The sequence below is a fragment of the Scaptodrosophila lebanonensis genome, unplaced genomic scaffold, assembly GCF_003285725.1.
Source record: "Scaptodrosophila lebanonensis strain 11010-0011.00,11010-0021.00 unplaced genomic scaffold, SlebRS2 tig00000024-arrow-pilon, whole genome shotgun sequence".
Lineage (NCBI taxonomy): Eukaryota > Metazoa > Arthropoda > Insecta > Diptera > Drosophilidae > Scaptodrosophila > Scaptodrosophila lebanonensis.
This window is the reverse complement of record NW_022060538.1, coordinates 12,927,799-12,940,524: the sequence shown is the minus strand read 5'-3', so window position 1 is coordinate 12,940,524 and position 12,726 is coordinate 12,927,799. Positions and strand designations below refer to the sequence as shown.

The window sequence follows — 12,726 nt, the reverse complement described above, 5'->3', positions numbered from 1 at the left end:
TTAGGAATGCAATTTAAAAGGTGGACAGTATTGACGAAATTATGTAGCGTACGGAGAGAGGGGAGGGGGGAAATCTGTGTATGCATGCATATATGTACTTATGAAATTATATTAGTATTACTATTCTAATAAAAACAAAACAAATCATAACTTAATACACTGAAACTGCTCACAGGCTGATAGAGTCGTATGGAGAAGGAGTAGGAGTGGGCGTGGTCCAATCCGCCCAAATTTTTTACTATTAATTTCTAATAACATTGTTAAGTTAATTTGTCTTGAGATTGGCTTAATTTTTACCGATTTCCCTAATTTACGTCTGCTCTCTCGAGGTCCTCAATCACAGTTCATCCTCCAGTTCCGCTGGTTCATTCATCGGAACGACTTTAATGCTATCGGACTTAAATACAATCGGACTTAAATACTAGTTGTCGGTTAGTTATCGAGTTCATATTAATACAATCCAACAACATCAATTTTGTTGTATGCGCCAATTTTGAAGACGACACCTCCCAATTTGGAACCTATGCCAACAATAACTGCGATTTGGCCCATTGTGGAGTGGAAATGAAAAAATTGTAGTACCTCTGCCGCGTGCAGAACGCGTCTAAGAAACATTTAATCTGTGGGGATGTGTTGTGTGTGGGAAGTTAAACGGTAGCGACGGCTAAATTATAATATCAATTATTTGACAATACAAAGTGTGGGCTTCGACAGACAGAAACTCATACACACTGGTATAATGACAACGAGGTTCGAGCGTGTGATGAGTTGTGGGCGGTGGGTGGTGGGGACACCTGACAGTTTGTTGCGCCTTTATTGTTCATTACAGCAAGAAGCAAGGAGCAAGGACACTTCACGTGCAGACGTACAGACAGCGACAGGAGCGACGGCAACGAGCGTTTAACTGTTTACAAGCAGTTGCCATTCCAGGCGGGGTGCTTCGGTAATTACAGCTTGGTATGCAAATGGCAGAGCTACGTTACACACACACACTATAAGTACATAGCCATGACGAGCAGAGATACGACCACGAGTGAGGATACGAGTACAGATACAGATACTGAAATGTTTTTTACGCGCGCATGCTTGGGCTTTAATAGGAGGTTTGGGTAATGTATATGAGGCCAGCTAATTAAGTTTGCACATAGTTGCCACATCAAACGGCAGGAGCTGCCTTGACTTCCTTTTCCATTTAGGCGCCACAAGCGATTTTAACTAATTAAAACAAGGTCAAATTAAAAACAATGTTCCGGCCCCCCCAGGCAAACCAGCAACTCACCTCCAGCCAGATATCAAGTATGTGCTTGCCAAATACAATTTCAAATCGGTTTGCCATCAACGCCAACGGCTCCGGGAGCATTACTACTAAGTATATGAATGGATGTTGAAAAGTTTCTCGCTATTTTAACAAGCTGTACTACAAATTCATAGAACGCTTCAGCATTATGTATGTATTAAGCCCTGGGGCTGTCGTATTACATGGCAGTCGAGCAAATTCACTTCAATTATGACAGGCAGCTGCATAGTGGGGTTTGAGGTGGATCAAAAAAAAAATGGAAATATTTTGCACTCGAACGCCTTCGCTGTTGGTTTTATTTAAGTCGTAAAAGTTTTGTTGTGCAAAAACTCATTAAATCAATTTAACACCTTAGGCAACCACAAGAAAAGTGGTAGGGAACCAGCCCCGTACCCGTTTAACACCCCATTGCTGGGGCTGCTCAGACAGTCTGGCGCACAAATGCTCAAAAATTAAGTATCATAGAAAATGAGTTAGTCGGAGCGGGTCCTCGCTGAAGTGGCAAACTTTTTTAAAAGGCTCAGGAGATTTAAGGGACCGTTGCTCTGGCTTTGTTTGTCGAAACATTTCTCACTTTAATTCCGAATTTATTATATTCTGCGCAGCGCCAGCCAAGCAGATACGAAAATGACTTTTTGGTAATTGAAATTTTTCAAGTATAACTCATATATAGTAGACCATAGTCAGCTCAGCGGCCCTCTCCATATCGCAGCGAGAGGACAACTTAACGGCAATCAAGCATTGTTGAATTTTCTTTCGAAGAAGCAAAGTTCAAAGTATTTTATGGGGAAAAAAAGTGAGCGAAGAAATTAAATATTCTGTCTATACAAGTCAAATATTAGTTTCAAAATGTTTAAGCTTTGCATTTGTGATCATTATTAATTTAATGCGTTTAATGTGATAACAATTGCTGGCAATATCACGATATCTGATATCGCAAAGAACTAATTGAGACAAAGAAAAAGATAACAAGACCTGTTCAAAATATCAAAAAACATAGCATTACTAAATTTAAAAAAAAAAATAGCTGTACAACATTCATAACATTCTTAAATGTTAAAAAAATGTCTTACCACGTTTTCAACCAATAGGAGGAGATAACAAGACCTGTTCAAAATATTACAAATTACTGAAATTTTTTTTAAACTAAAGGTGAAGTTTCTCAAAAATGTGGAAAAAAATCTTGTTATTTTTCAACAAGTAGTTTCCATTTAAAACAACTCTATTGTGAAAAGGAGAATAGAAACCTTTAAGAAGAGCACAAGAGATGCTTTTCAGACGCAAATTGCTGTCAACTTAATGGATTCAGCACCACTGTGCGACGCCGAAAAATAAGGAAACTTGGTTGCCCACATTTTTGGAATACACTGGAAAACAATTTAAATGCAAATATTTGCAAAGCTACGTGCAGCAAAACTTTAGAAAAGAAGCATAATAAATGGAATACAAGTTACAATGAACATGGCGACCACACAACAACAACAACAACAACAAGAATAGCAACAACAGCAGCAACAATTCTATACGAAAACAAACAAACAAAACGGAAAAGTGAAAGAGCACAACAAGGCGCACTTCATTGTATTCTTCAATAACAAAAATGACCATTTTTGTTTTTCATGCGGAAAGGGAAAAAAATAAAAATAAGGAAAGCAAGCAAATAGTATTTGAAGCCGCTGCTAATATTTTCCAGATTAAAGCTTTCATTTTTCGCATTTAATTTTCTACAAAACTCAATCGCCCGCTGTGTTCAATAAAAACAATTTCGTCGCAAATATTTTGATATATTTATATTCTGTGTCAATTGCATAAACCAGATGTTCATTATCGTAATACTATATGCATAATATACATATACAAATATCCAAAAATGGTAACTCAGCGTTCGTGCTGTTGTTGCCAAAAAGCATGTAGTTTTTTATACCCTGTACCCAAAGGGTGAAAGGGTATATTAGTTTTGTCCGAATGTATGTAACACACAGAAGGAGGCGTGGCACTCCCCACAAAGTATATATATTATTAATGAGGATGACAAGACGAGTCGATATAGCCATGTCTGTCTGTATGAACGCAAGGATCTCGGAAAGTATAAGAGCTGGAATAACCAAACTTGATATGCAGATTCTCCTAAGCTCGAGAAAGGGCAAGTTTGTTCATTTTTTCCGATACACCTCCTCACTTCCCCTCTATTCATGTCAGTCTGTCCGTCCGTCTGTCTGTATGATAGCAAGGATCTCGGAAAGTATAAGAGCTAGAATAACCAAACTTGATATGCAGATTCCCTTAAGCTCGAGAAATGGCAAGTTTGTTCATTTTTTCCGATACACCTCCTCACTTCCCCTCTATTAACGATTTTCTCTAAATCACCCAATGCTTGGAAATTTGAACTAAAATTTGGCAGTCACATCCAGTTAGTGATGATATGTCCGTATATTAAGTTTAATTATGATACAAGTGGATCAATTAGAAAGAAAGTTATAGCCATAAATATAATCTCTGCCCAAGCTCTGCAGCTGTTGTTGACATAATTCTGTACTTCACACTTATGTATGTATGTGTTGAATAATTTTTATTTAATCAATTAATTAATTTAAAATGCACAATTTTAGGGAGTGATGGGAGGGCATTTAGAGTTGAGCTCGCTCGACTCTATCATTCCTTTCTTGTTTTTTTTTTTTTGCAAATTCTTAAAGTGGAAGAAAAGGCGGCATACATTATGAGAAGGAACATCAGGACATCAGCCAATCAGCAGGAACACAAAAGTCAACATAAATTTAATTAAAAAGTTTGCTACAACTACGAGGCCGTACCGCCTTGACATCAGACGTACCGCCTTTGGAAATGAAGGAGCATGTTTTACTTCGCCAAAGGAGCTGGTTTTGTTGGAGATGGTTTGAATTTGTAATGTTTCGGATGTCGAATCTCTCTCTCTCTCTCTCTCTCTCTCTTTAAAATGTATACAAATTAATATTTAAATGCGAATTTATTGGGCAACGGCAAATACCAACATAATAAATATTTAGTGCACACTTGAGGCAGTATCTAAAAAATGTCGAGTCACTTGAATTTGAGAAACATATTGAGGAGCACTCCAAGAACTACAAAAGTAAAACTCGGCCGCAGTACAAATGAAAATAAATAAAATGCCAGCCATTGCTGTGGAATAGAGTTCGAAGCTCCTATTGCAGCTATCTTAGTTCTGGGTGATGGTGGTGAACCAAGGAGGCGGGATGGGGCCAAGGCACGCCAGAAAGCAATTACGAATTCAAATGAAATTCATGAAATTTCTGCCCTTTTGTGCTGAACTTAAGTCCTCACAATGCGAGTATATATCACTTTCGAAGCTTCTAAAACGGAGGCGCAGATGGCTGTAAATGCTAGCATAGTTAGAAGTGTTGCACACAGTTGAAGGAACTGAAGGGCGCGGACCGAATAATTTAGATGCGGACGCAGTACTTAAAGCGTTTTTTGCCAAATCTTAAACTGTACTGTTACAAATCTTAGCCAGACCCTGTTTGTAATGGCTGGACCCAGTGTGTGCGGTCTATCAATAGCTACTAAGATGTTACTTGTGTATCAGTGAATAATAACATTTTGGAACCGAAACTTGCAGCTTTTAAATATTTTTTTAATAATACTGGAACGAGGGATACTACAAGTATAAAGGGAGGACTTTTCATCCAAAAAATTTGGGACCATATTCATATAAATTGTCATGTTAAAAAGGCTGCAATCATCTTATATTATGTACAGTGAAAACTCCCCTAGTGGACACCTCTTTTATTCGGACACTCTCTTCGGCGGACACTCTCTTCGGCGGACACTTTTTCTAAAATATTTAATCGGTGTATAAAGTATTTAAGTATCCCCTTAAGCGGACACTCCCCTTGGGCGGACAAAAATTGGCCGACCGTGAGTGTCCGTCCAAGAGAGCTTTCACTGTAGTCTAATCGATGCAGAAAAAGGCTAGAGTAAAAATTGAGAACGGGAATTGCTTCTACAATGTTTATAATTCTTAGGCGGATGCCAAAAATATGATTTGTTAGCATTCGATTTTGTTATAAGCTAAAGTATCTGACAATAATGTTGAACTTATGGATTAAAGTTGTGAGTTTTAAGTAGTTACATATATACAATTTAAAGAAAATTATATTTCAACCATTTCAAACCAATCAGTCTTACATTTAAGGGCTTCTTTGGCTATGCCATTCATTTCTAATTTTCATAACTTTATTTCAATAGTGAAGAACAAATTCTCCTATCAAGCGCAAAGTATATTCAGACATTGCAATGAGCTCCTCTTATTTTAAAAGCACATAAAATATTTATAAATAATGTAAGCAAATTTGCATTTTCTCAAATATAAAATGATTTAGTTACCAACAGAAGGCAGCTCTCTATATAGTTTTAATTAAAATGCGGTCAAAGTACTCTCTACAAACGAAATTTAATAACGCATTTTCGGTGCTTGTGGCTCCGAAAAAATCTACGTACATACTAGTATATACACTGGTCGGCACAATTATTTTGACGAACTGTACTCACGACTATCGGTGCTGGTTGCTTTTAGTTTCAAGGAATAACGGTACAATTTTCATACGGGATATTGAGTTCATAGCAACAACAATATGTAGGCAAAATATTTTGTCTATTACTCTTCACACCTTTTTTCTACAAATGACAATGTGAGTTGACTGCGGATTCAGGCACGGCATAAGTATTTTGACCAAACCTTGTCGCCGTTTTCGCGTACGTTTTATCAAGTGATACTAAAATAACTTTGGTGTAACAATTTTTGTTGACCTTTTTACATTATTTTCATTAAAATTTGATTCAAAAGTAATCGATACAATGGTAAAAAAGACAGAATTAAGTTATGTTGTTAGAGCCTCAATAGTGGCGAAGTTTAATGCCGGCGTAGCACCAAAAGACATTGCAAATGAATATAATTTGTCGCGGCAAACAGTCCACTATCAAATTAACAAATATAAGACCCACAATGACGTCAAAAACTTGCCTAGATCAGGTGCTAACCGCAAAACAACACCCATTGAAGATCGAGTCCTATTGCGGGAATTTAAAAAAAATATTCATTTAAAGCCGCAAGCTGCTGCAGATCAATGGAATAAGTCGACCAAGACTCCAATCAGTGAGCGTACTGTTCGGCGACGCCTAAAAGAAGAAGATTTTAAGACATACAAAGCGAAGGACATACCTTACATATCAAAGGTGAACAAGCTCAAAAGATTGGCTTTTGCAAAGGAGCATCTGCATAAGCCAAAAGAGTTTTGGAGAAGCGTTCTATGGACAGATGAAAGCTCCTTTGAATATAATTCATCAAAAACAAAGATTTTTGTAAGGCTCCCACAGTTTCAAAGACAAAAAAATATCCCCGTATGTCAAAAAGTGAGCCATGGCGGAGGCTCAGTCATGTTCTGGGGATGCATTGCGTACAATGGGTTAGGTGATTTCGTTCCCATCACCGGCTCAATGAACCAGCAACAATATTTGAGTACCCTTAACGAAAACGCATTCCCTTCCGGTGACAGGCTGATTGGAGAATCATTTATCCTGCAACAGGATAACGCCCCATGCCACAAAAGCAAAATGATAAGAGCATTTTTAAGCGATGTTGGTGTTACTACTCTGGATTGGCCACCACAAAGTCCGGACTTAAACGTTATTGAGAATGTGTGGTCTCTTGTAAAACGTAAAAGAAATGCGTCTTTGCATAAAACCGAAGAAGAAACTATTTCCGAGGTCACTTCTCTTTGGAAAGAGATACCATTAGAGGTCCTTCAAAATTTAGTGGACTCAGTTCCAAGACGTCTTCAAAAAGTTATCGAAGCCAAAGGCGGGTATACATTTTATTAATCTACCATCAATTTCTTATGTTTTGTTTAGTATTAAGCTTTGTTTTTTTTGTTAATATCCATTGTCAAAATACTTATGCCAACCCATGAAAATTACCTTGATTTATAATTTTAAAAGTTCTTATAAAAATATATCCTTTGAATTATTTTTAAGTTTGTAATACCAATATGGAATTGAGAAAAAAAGTTTCCTTTGATATCTTAAACCAATAACCAGTTATTGACAAAAATGTATGATTTTCTTCTCGTCAAAATAATTGTGCCGACCAGTGTACATATATACAAACATACTGTATATACTTATGCATGTATGTACTTATATAGTCGTGCTCAGACAGATGGAGTTTTATGGGCGTTGGCGTGCAAGATATCGCAACCGCGTTACATTTCTAATAAGAAACAAGCCAACTGCTGAACTGAGGAGCCCGAAACGACTCAAGAGTCTTTAAAGTGTCTAAATTAAAGAGCGTGGGTTGGGGGGGAAATGGTGCTTTGGCTCGGTGTAAGGGCTCGTTAGCGGGCTGAGTGTGTGCTTTAATGTTCTATGAACTTTTTCACAGTCAATCGATAAGCGGAAAATTGGACAGATACGAGGAAAATGACTTGAATGTATGAGTGGCTATGTAGGGAGAGCTAATCAGTTTAGCCCGAGCACCTTAATTTCTTGATAGCATTCAATTAAAATGAAATCAACCCTCAAACACAATCCAACTAGTATACTACAAGTATATGTAAGACTGTTAAAAAGAAGCCCATGCGAGCACAGACGATTTCTAGCAAAGTGTAAAAAAACAAATCCAATAATGTTGCTATTGCCTCCCTGCATCTGCCGCTGCTGCTGCTGCTGCTTCTGCTGGTTCTCTGCTCTCGCTTTTGTTGTTGTGCGAGTAGCGTTTATAAATTACTTAAACAGCTTAATTCCAGACAAAAGAAAGCGTACATCGTTAGGTAATACATGTATGTATGTATACACTTGTTCGACTGAACAGGATCCAAGAAAACCAAACCAAACACGTCAGCTCGTGCTGCTCACACTCAGATGGTTTATAATGTGTTCCATGAGCCGCCCACCATGTCGACAAATAGGTGGCAGTATATCATGTACCAGAAAATCCGAGCCACATCTACAACAAAAAAGTATGTACATACTTAGACAAGAAATTGCATGCACGACACACATAGGCTTCTCTCAAAATCCTATTAATTGCTTACACTGGTCGAAAAATATTGCTTTTACAACTGAATCAATTTAGCATTTACTAGATTATTTAAATGTTCGCATAATTTATTTTAAATAACATTAAAGTTGAATTGTGGAAGTACGATGATTGAATTGAACTGCTTGGCCCTGCTTGTTTACTAGACCATCACAACTGCTTTGTTATAGTAAAATGCTTTTACCTATCGCTAGGGGCATTTCAATTCCAAAGATTCCAGGCAAAAAGACTTCAAAACAAAGGAACTAGCTTGCAGAGAAACGGGCGGGCAGACGAACGAACGGGCAGACGGACGGACGGACAGACATTGTTACATCGGCTCTATTCATCGAAACTAGAAGCACGAACTGGTAGCAAAGATAAGAATCATCGGAGATAGCGGACACTGCCAAATTCCCTGCTTGTGCAATCTGGTTAAAAGCCGACTTTAATAGCAACTGCTATTTTGCTAACGAAATAATGGAAGCATTAGTGCAAATAAATTGTAGCAAGTGACAACTAGCTCAGTGAGAATCACATCAAAATAAATAGCAATTAGTTAATGTAACTAAATCGAATGCCTTAATAATGTGCTAAATATATGTATATCTTACTTGCGTTTATTGCCATTACCTAAATACTTTGAAAACTCCCTTACGGACACCTCTTAGACGAACACTCTCTAGATCGCAATAGTAGTTTTTTCAGCTATGGCTGAAGCCAAGCGCTGCACTTCTGAATGGCGTACATTTACTCAAACAATTTTTTTAAAGGGAAAAACACCCACAACAAGGTTCAAAATATAGTTGTATGTTTGTGTATATGTATATATATATTTTTATGTAAAGCTATTTAATACATTTGGATCTTCATTGTTTCATATTGGATTGTTATATGTACATAAGTACTTACATAAATCCTATCAAATGTATCTCTTAACTTAACTTCCCTTGGGCGGACAAAAGTTGGTCGTGAGGTGAGGTTTCACTGTACATGCTCACTTGTTTGGGCATGTTGTGGTTTTCGGAATATCGTATCAACGTACATTTTACTTATATACGGGTATGTATTCAAATGATACTTAACTACGCCAACACAACCGTCTAATTCTGTCCTGGTTGTGGGAGGAGCTGGGAAGCTGCTATCAAGGATTATCATTTCACAAAAGCTGACAAGATTTGCAGAAACCGAAGATGCCTGCACAGGAAGTCTTGTAATACTCTTGGAAGCCCTAGAGCTCGGGGAGCAGGTGTCTGAGCTCAGATGACAATGCAATTTCATCACAAATTCAACGATTCTTTTATCTAATAATAGTAAAAAGCATTCTTTTTATAATATAGTGCTCAAGTTATTATTAAATTATTATAAATTTTAGTATGTCTAAGCTTTAAAGAATGTGAGTCTAGACCTGCGTTTCACTTCAAATGCCTCTTTCATCTATCTATGCAAATTCCTTAAATGTACTTACTACGATAGAGCTATAAAAAACCAACTAAATAAGAAATAGCAATTTCTCCCAAACCCCTTTCTTCGCTGTTTATTTTATATTTTCCATTGTGTGCAATTGAAAGACGCTTTGGAAAAATGTAATCCAAAACGTTCAAAGAAAGTTTTTTTCCTCTTTTTGTTTAGCTTTATCCATATGCAGCTCAATGTGTTTATTTCAATCCTTATTTTCAACAATACTCAAACATTCAGACAAACACTCACTCACACACACACACACATCCTCACACACACACACACACACACACTGTATACTGTTCCGAGTTCTACTTCATTTCATTTTGGCACATTTACAATTTTCGCCATTTTTTCGTGCATGTCTGTAAGTATGTGGAAAATATATACTACATATATGCTATGTACATTCGTATTTATGTGAATGCGTGTGTGTTGATGGAAATTTCGTTATACTTTCGCGCTGTCTTGGCATGGTGCCTCCGAACTTCATGACCAGCCAGCCAGCCAGCCAGCCAGTCTTCACTCGAATCCACCGCAAAACAATGAAAATTGGTTTTGTTGCATTACTGTTTTGATGGCAGGCGTACCATCATCATTTCGTGTGCCTTTGCCTCTGCCTCTGCCTTTCAGTGGGAAACGTTCGTTGTTGCGACGGCATTTTATGGCTTTGTGTTATTGTAGTTGTATTTATTTGGCAGGCACGAAAAAATAAGAAAACCGCGAGCTCTGCTCTTCTCCGTTTTTGGAGGTTTGGCGTGTGGCTTTCTTTGTGTGCGACTACGGTAGTGTGTGTGTGTGTGTGTGTGTGTGTGTGTATAAGTATTTTGAATGGTGTTAAGTATTATTGCAAGTGTAAACACTGGCGGGCAGCCGGTCTGGTCTGTCCGCCTCAGTTGGCGCTCAACTGGGTTGGACGGCGTTTGTCCCTCTAGCACGTACGCGCTTATTTCGTTAATACCAACATGAACTGTCTTCGCATTCGCATTTTCACAGGGGATCGTCCATTGCATACATATAAGTATGTATGTATGTACATATGTAAGAGTATGTTTTGTTAGACACGACTTGCTAATATTTTCTTCGCGTCCGATAATATATGCAGTGTCATTTAAGATTTATTACCTTGGCTCCGCAGAAGCAAAGATCGCTCGCAGTAGGAATTGTTGTTGTTTTTGTTGGGGTTGAGGTTTGCAGGTTCCTCTTTGAAATGCACTCCTTAATGTGATTATTATATTTGTTTTTCGATTTGTTGGCAGTATGGCTTGATATTCAAGTTTAAATATTTGTATCACTTTGTTTAAAAATAGATTTCATTCCCCATTGTCTAACGGGCTCGAACAGTTTCACTCGCTTGCACTCTCCATATAATCGCATTTTATCATAACATCGCTCAAATCATTTTCTAAGAACAAACTTGTACAATTTCTGTCACTGCTTGCTTGCTTGTCTGCTACTGTTAGAAACTGGCGACGCGCGCGACGCATGACAGCTCTGCCGAAGGGTTCACTTTCAACTAAACGCCATTCCTCAGTGGTGGCTGCCGATTGCCTATTCGCCTGCCAACTTTAACACAAAGCGCTTCGGCCGAGCTTCGTTTATGCTCGTTGCTGAGCCAGCAGGCACGCGTCGTATTCTCGACCGAGCTGGGAAAAACTTCCAACCACTCTCAGTTCGGCGAGAGCGTGTTGCGTGTTGCGTGGGAACTGGAAAGGACTTGAGTTTTGTGCCCTGAACCGGCGAATTCAACAGTTCAACTGCCTATAAAGCCAGACAAGCCTGTTGTAGGTTACAAATATTCTCAACACCTCATTATGCATTTTCAACTATTTATAGTGTTTTGGCTGGCATTTGTCAACTTTTATTTAATAGCATTATAAGTATTGCAATATATAATACATATAAATAAATAGCGCATATTGTTGAAATGTCAACAATGAGAAGGCTTTACTACTCCGAATATTTCCCTCTCACTCAATATGCCCCTGCGATGTTCCCAACTTAATTCGCCGTAGCAATTACTCCGAATTTTGGCACTGTTTAACGCTGGCTGGAACTGTTGCTGCAACATAAAATGTTTCGCAGCCAATTGCACTGATTTTGACAAAAAAAAGAGCCACGGGCCTTTTTGTTTTGCCAAAAATGTAAATCATAGAACTGGCATGATTAATAAATATCGGAATGGTGCACCATAATATTCCCCTACATTTTGAAACCAATAAATATAATATATAGTGGGATAGTCAGCCACGATAGGAGAATAGGAAGCTCCGGTGCAAAGTTCCAGTTAGTCAGCTATATAGCTCTGAATGGAGTTGTGATTAGTCCTATCGCGCTGCTATTACTAATAGTCAGTAAAAAAAAAGAAATCTGTTTTTTTCTTTCCTTTTGTCTCTTCCTGTGAGATTGTCAAGGTTGTCTTCACATATACACATAACATCTATTTTATTTCACATCTTTACCAGTCAGCGAAATATCCAGAAATATGAACTCATAATCCACAATAAAAAAAATGAAAAATTCTGCAAAGCAGTTGCTCTTAAGCTGCGGCGGAAAATTCTGAGTCAACTGTCACAACATTGCTTTCAATTTATTTGCAAGGTTCTGGCAACAGGGAAATAGTCTTTTCCGGAAACATGAACAATAGCAGTAGAGCGAGTCCAGTGGGGCGGCAGGCAGAAAATTGAAAACAATTTCGCCTTAAAAGCTATAGGGTCAGCAAAAAATAATTACTTTGTTATGCGAGTTAGCTTCACAGAGAAAAAAAGAACCTCTAAATTAAAAATACAGCATTTACCTCTCTGTGCATAAAATTTAAATAATAAATGTATAAATACAGCCCCACCAGGCCAACACGAACGAGCTTATAAACATTATCATTTACGCCTGAAATTTGTTT

General features: G+C 37.9%; 1 protein-coding gene across 1 annotated transcript in view; it reads right to left on the bottom strand.

Moving 5' to 3' along the window:
• Window positions 1-11,210, bottom strand: part of LOC115620194 (neural cell adhesion molecule 1) — a 49,668-nt gene extending 38,458 nt beyond the window's left edge. Inside the window, exon 1 of the mRNA XM_030513325.1 lies at window positions 10,953-11,210. The gene's annotated coding sequence lies outside the window, so the exon portion shown is untranslated. The remainder of the gene's footprint in view (window positions 1-10,952) is intronic.
• Between the last annotated feature and the right edge of the window lie 1,516 nt (window positions 11,211-12,726).